General features: G+C 35.9%; 1 long non-coding RNA gene across 1 annotated transcript; it reads right to left on the bottom strand.

The window, feature by feature from the left end:
* Positions 1-1,509: 1,509 nt before the first annotated feature.
* LOC115290367 lies at positions 1,510-6,122 on the bottom strand. The gene is made up of 3 exons (XR_003908068.1): positions 6,086-6,122; positions 1,699-1,784; positions 1,510-1,544 (listed from the first exon to the last, which is right to left on the bottom strand). It is a non-coding gene; the product is annotated as an uncharacterized LOC115290367 (long non-coding RNA).
* Positions 6,123-6,406: the final 284 nt, after the last annotated feature.

The following is a 6,406-nucleotide window of genomic DNA, read 5'->3' as shown; positions in this document are numbered from 1 at the left end:
ACCCCCCACCCCGAGACAGCATACTGCGTGTTGTACTTGGGGCCACTGAAGAGAGAAGGGAAAAAGGAACCTGGGGGAAAGAGTAGGCACTGTCTTTCTTTAAGATGGAGTGTAACTGGAAACAGCTTCTAGCCAAGGTCAAGGTCAAGTGTAATAGAATCCTGGCAAAATGTGCTAGTTTATCTTCCCCCAATGAACTGCTGCCAAACAATATACACAGTGTCGCACAGCGCGGGAGAGTGTCTGATGCATCTCCAGAGTATTTATGAGGACTTCTGTTTTGAAGATAGTTTCTTAGGTAACAAAGTAAAAACATGTATGGATGAGCTCTCATTTATCAGTGCCCTGGCTTCCTGTAAAACCTAAACAGCAAGAATTTTGATATTTTCTCCTGAGCAAAGCAAGTTCTTGAAAGGGACAAATGGGGTGGGGGTGGAGGGGAGGTCCTTTGAAGATGGTGTACATCGGACGACTCAGCAACAGCCTGAAAACGCTGTATTCAGATGTCTTGACCCCCTGCTTCTAGGCCCAGCGCTAGTGGAGATTACAGCAGCTGTAAGCCAAGACTAAGCTGTCTGTTACTGCGCATGAAGCCCCCTGACTGGGGAGTGAGCACTATTTTACTTCACTTACTCAAATCACCTTTCAATGTCCCAGCATTATGCGGTGCTCAAACTTAATTCAGCTGCTCTGATGGCTGGAAACTGTTCTAGATGTCAAACTAGAAATTCTTTGCTTTTTAAAACAAGTCCTTTCATGTTTTGTAACGTGAACTGGTCCCCTATTTCCACAGACTGATTTTGGTCAGCAAGAAATGACCAGAAGTTGCCTAAGAATCAGTGAGGATGCTTAAGGGGAGCAACTCAGAACATGGGGGACCTCGACATGGGCATACGGGAGCCGGGCAGAGCCAGGAGGGGCCAACAGAAGCGTTTTCTGAGTGGCTTGAGATACGTGTGTCACACAGCAAAATGTTTTCTACTAAGATGCCAAACAAATCTCGTGTTTCAATGTTTAAAATCATATACTTTTATAATAAGGTAATACATCTTTAATTGATAAGAGGCACTTAGAGTAGAAAGATGCCACTTCATAAAGATACAAAAATCCAATCTGATTCCGAAATATAAAGATCATGGTTATATTTTAGACTATTAGTTTTCAGGTGTTTTGAAAGAAACATATATTCTAGACAAAGAAATTGAGAACATATAAATAGCATTATAAAAATAATTACCTTTAATACCACCCCCCAATAAAAGTTGTTATTGCTTTCTTAAATATTGTTCTGGTCTAACACACACATCCCTCAGGATAGAATGCTTTAATAAAATTGTACGTAATTATTGTGCCACTGCCATTTTTATTAGTAATATCCTTAAAATTTTTGAAAGTATCATTTTTTAATTCAGTGGTATACTGCATTTTATTAATATTTCATAATATTATGGGTGCCCGTAATAAACAAACAAACAAAATGAACAGCTTTGAGACTCCTGACCTACTTAGTCAAAGTGGGAATTCCCAGAGGTTGTGTGGCCATTCTGAAAATGCAGAAAATGAGTCTTAGTAAAATTAAAGGATTTTTCTCTAGACCCAAAGGCTCTGGGACAGGAGAGGGGAGGGGGCGGGGCTAATCAACAACTGCACCCCAGCCAGCCACACCCCTTGCCCATGGTTCAGGTTGTGCTTAGATACTTTTGTAAAGGGTCCTCGAGGCAAACACCGTGCACAAAATCTGTGAAGGGTCATTCTTGTCTTTCCAGCCGACAGGCCAGGCAACTCTGGAAGAAAAGAGGGGAGACTGCAGGTGGGTTTCAGGCTTGGCAGTCACAGATTGAGCGGCTTGATTCTGTCACACGCTCTGGGTTTAGCATTTCTACCTGCTCCTGCGTTTCTGAGTCTGGCTCAAAGGGACATGCGCGCTGAGAGAAAGTCCACATTTGGAAGCCATTTACTTTTACAAAATGTTTACTGTTCCCGCCTCTGACAGTTATTACTGGAGTCATTACTGATGGAATACAGAGAGAGGAGGGTTTCGGAGAACTGACATGTGGAAATGTATTTGTATGAGGGGACAGAGACAGGAAACAAACTAGCATTATTTTACCTATTCTGAAATATTGGCTTTCTCATCACATCGCATAATTTGAGTTTTACAAAGAAGCAGCCATAGACAGTATTCTGTTTCCCCAATAAAGATAAAAATGTCCTTTTTTTTTTCTTCTCTGAGTAGTTCTCCAACTATAACACGTTTACAATTGCCAGGGACAATTCCAAACTGATTATTTCTTTGCAGATTGCTCCTGATGTGTGTATCTGCATGAAGTTTAAGGTGTTGTGATGATGGGAAACCACTGGTCTATGTACGATCAAGAAAACCTATGGCACAGTGCTTTTAAAAAATTCCTTTCTTTTTATTTGTACCATCTAAGTGAACCTCCTTCGAGATATAATTCATATATATTTTTAATTAACATAAAGTAAAACTGACCTTTTGGGTTAGACACTTCTGTTGTTTGGCACATTCAGTTGGTCATTGGTGTGACCGTTACCACAATCAGGATACAGAACACCTCCAACACCCCACAAACCCCTTCGTGCTGCCCCTTTTCAGTCATACCCTCTCTTGCACACCCACTCTCTAGTCATCACTAATCTGTCCTCAGTCACGACAGTTTTGCCTTTTCTAGAATGTCATGTAGATAGAATTATACAGTATGTCTGTCATCTTTGAGACTGACTTCTTTGACTCATCATTATGCCTTTGAAACTCATCCATATTGTTGTATGTATCAATAGTTTGTTCCACTTTTCTTTTTCTTTGGAAGAGCAACACTCTGTTGTATGGATGTGTTAGAGGTGGTCATCCATTCACTATGAAGGCCATTTCCAGCTTTCGGAGATCATGAAGAAAGCTGCTGTAACATTTATATGCAGATTTTTGTGCAAACATGAATTTTCAATATTCTCGTGTAAATGCCCTGTATTGGGATTGCTAGGTCACACTAAGGCATGTTGATTTAAAAAAACAAACAAACAACAACAAAAAATGCCAAACTGTTGTTCAGTGCATGTACAATTTTGTATTCTCACTAGTAAGATATGGAATTCTGGTTGTTCCTCAGATTTTCTAAGATTTGGTATTCTCATTTTTTTAAAGTTATTTTAGACATATTCATAGGTATGTATCTTATCTTTGCTTGAATTTGTATTCCATAAAGAGTACTGATGTTAAGTAGCTTTTCTTTTGTAGTGTTTATTTACCGTTGACATAATCTATTTTGTGAAGTCTTTGCCCAGTTTTTAGTTGGGGAGTGTATTTTCTTAGTGTTGATTTCTGAGAGTTCTTTATATGTTAGAGATACAAGTCATTGGTTGGGTATATGATTCCCAAATATTTTCTCCCAGTCTGTGACTTCATGTTTCATTCTCTTAACAGTCTTTCTCAAAAAAAATATTTTCAATTTTGATGAAGTCCAACCTGACCAACTGTTTCTTTTATTGATTGTGCTACTTTGCATCATGTCTAAGAGATCTTTAGCCAGTCCCAGGTATCTAAGATTTTTGCTTATATTGTCATATAAAAGTTTGGTAGCTGTACATTTTATATTTATTTAGGGTTCGTTCTGAGTTAATTTACATAAAAATACCTTGAGGCTTATTTTTCTGCATACGGATGTTAATTGTTTCAATACCATTTGTTGAAAAGATTATTCTTTTTCCATTTAATTTTTGTGGGTTTTTTTCTTGGTCAAAAAGTGAATGAATATATTGGTGAGGCTCTCTTTACTCTTTATTCTATTCCATTGGGTTATATGTCTATACTTTTACCAGTTTAGATTATTGCAACATTAGAGTAAATCTTATAATTGGATAACATAAATACTCCAAATTTCTTCTTTTTCAAAATTGTTTTGGCTATTCTAATTCTTGTGCCTTACTTATAAATTTTAGAAAATGTCTATACAAAAAATATTTCTCAATTTACTTGGAATAATTATAAAACTTGTTAAATTTGAAGAGAATTGATGTCTTAACTATATTGGGTCTTTCAATCCATGAATGTCTTCCAAGTATTAAAAAAAATTTTTTTATGTTTATTTATTTCTGAGAAAGAGACAGAGCACAAAACGGGGAGGGGCAGGGAGAGAGGGAGATACAGAATTCAAATCAGGCTCCAGGCTCTGAGCTGTCAGCATAGAGCCTGATGCAGGGCTTGAACCTGTTAACTGGGAGATTATGACCTGAGCCGAAGTTGGACGCTCAACCAACTGAGCCACCCAGGGGCCCCTGTCTTCCAAGTATTTACTTCTTTGATTTCCTTCATTAGTGGTTGTCATTTCTCAGCATGTAGATCTTATACATGTTTTGCTGAAGTTATACCTACTTTTTGTTGGAGGTGGTGGTGTGGGGAAAACTATTGTAAATGATATCACAATTTTCATGTTGAATTCCCATTATTCATTGCTAAATAGAGAAACAGAATTGATTTTTGTGTGTTGTCGTTGTGCTTTGTGACTTTGTTATATCCACTTATTAGCTGTAGCAACTGATTTTTTTTGGTAGATTCCTTGGGATTTCCTATGTAAACAGTCATGTCTTACACAAAAAGACAGTTTTATTTCTTTATTTCCAATATGTAGGATTCTTATTTTTTTTTTCTTGCCTTATTACACTGGCTAAAACTTCTAGTACTATTTTCAATACAAATAGTGAGAGTAAGCTTTTTTTGCCTTTGGTTCCTTCCAGTTTTAGTGGGGAAAGCATTCAGTCTTTTACTTTAAATGAGTTATGTTGTTTGTACCTTTTTGGTTTAAGAAGGAGTGTGTGTAAGATTTTCAGGCAACAACTCAAATTTTTATTCCTTCAAAAACTTGTCCTTAAATGGTTTTGTAAGTGAAACAATGAGGAGAAGCAGTTTAGTCATTCTAATAAGATTAACATACAAGTTAATACATGGGCCAGTAAAAACTGTCACCATGGCCATCTGGCATACTATGACTGTCAGACACCATAAATTTTAAGATGAATTCTTATTTTAGAAATACAAAAAGATAAAAAGCATATATCTTGGAGCTGGTAAAATGTAGTAATTTTTATAATATGCTTTTAAAAACTCAACCCTATTTCATGAACAATTTCTCAGATCATAAAAACTGTTTATAGTTATATTATTTTAATAGTGCCTAACATTTCCTCATAAAGAGCAATAAAAATTTATTTAATCAGTCTCACCTATTGAAACTTTATTTTGTTTACAATTTTTAGTTGATATGATTATAGATGTTACACTGATAAGGATTTTTAACATTTGGATTTTGCACTTATAATTTTATGCCTGTGAGATTCACCTAGAAGTGGATTTGATCAAAAGATAATTTGTCTAATTTTTAGCTAATTGGCTTTCCAAGGGTATGATTTTTTACCAGTAGAGAGTCAAATGATCCCTGAGAAAATGAGTCAGTGTTGAGACTATAAACTTGCATTCTAAGGTGACCCTTGGTTGCTACTCACAGGACATGAAGCAGAATTTAAATGACCAGAATTATTTTTTGTTCATCTGCTCAAGAGTAGAGTACAGGCAGTGGATTATTCTTTATTTTCCCATAAAACTTGCTGGTCGGATGAGAAAACATCAATTTCAAAATAATCTTCTTGTTAAATTATTTCCCCTTAGGGGCTGCTTCTACAAATTGTAAGCTAAAATGGGATGTTTACTGGATGAAGCATGAGGGTTTTTATATCTGACACAGAGCAAAGTAACTTAATAGAAAAAAAAGATGCATTTTTGAGTTATACAAATTTGTAAAATTTTTATTTTTACTCAAATTTGTAAACCAAAAATATTCCATTAACTCCATTCCATCACTGTATGGATAACTACAGAAAAATTTGTTACCATGTCTTGGATAGGAATATCAGTTGTATTGGAGTTAAAACAAATATGTGTTGCAATACAATTTGCTCCAATGTTTAGCTTAACTTAGAAACAGAAAATGTTAACACAGTAATTTCAAACTGTTGATACTGGTTTGTATTTTGGGGACCAGCACTGAAATTGATATAAACAAGAAGTACTTACATTGGATTTTTAATTCATTCTGTCTTGTGGTTCAAGCTGCTGACTGTTTAAATGAGGAAATAAGAGGGAAGAGATTAGGAATAAGTGACAGCCACATTTATGCATTTCTTAGGAAGTGTAATTAGAAATTACATGGAAATTAAATAAAGAAATGCACACATTTTTAGGAAGGGAAACATACACAGATGCAATGTGGTGTAGAAAAAGACTTGGATTGAGTTAAGAATCTGACACTTACAAACTATGTGACCTAACATGTTTTCCTCTCTGGAACAGGATATCTGGCTAAGTTCCAAATTCGTGAAAATCAATAGATAATTG

The sequence above is a fragment of the Suricata suricatta genome, chromosome 4 (assembly GCF_006229205.1).
Source record: "Suricata suricatta isolate VVHF042 chromosome 4, meerkat_22Aug2017_6uvM2_HiC, whole genome shotgun sequence".
In the NCBI taxonomy this organism is placed as follows: domain Eukaryota; kingdom Metazoa; phylum Chordata; class Mammalia; order Carnivora; family Herpestidae; genus Suricata; species Suricata suricatta.
This window is presented reverse-complemented; position numbering and strand designations above follow the sequence as displayed.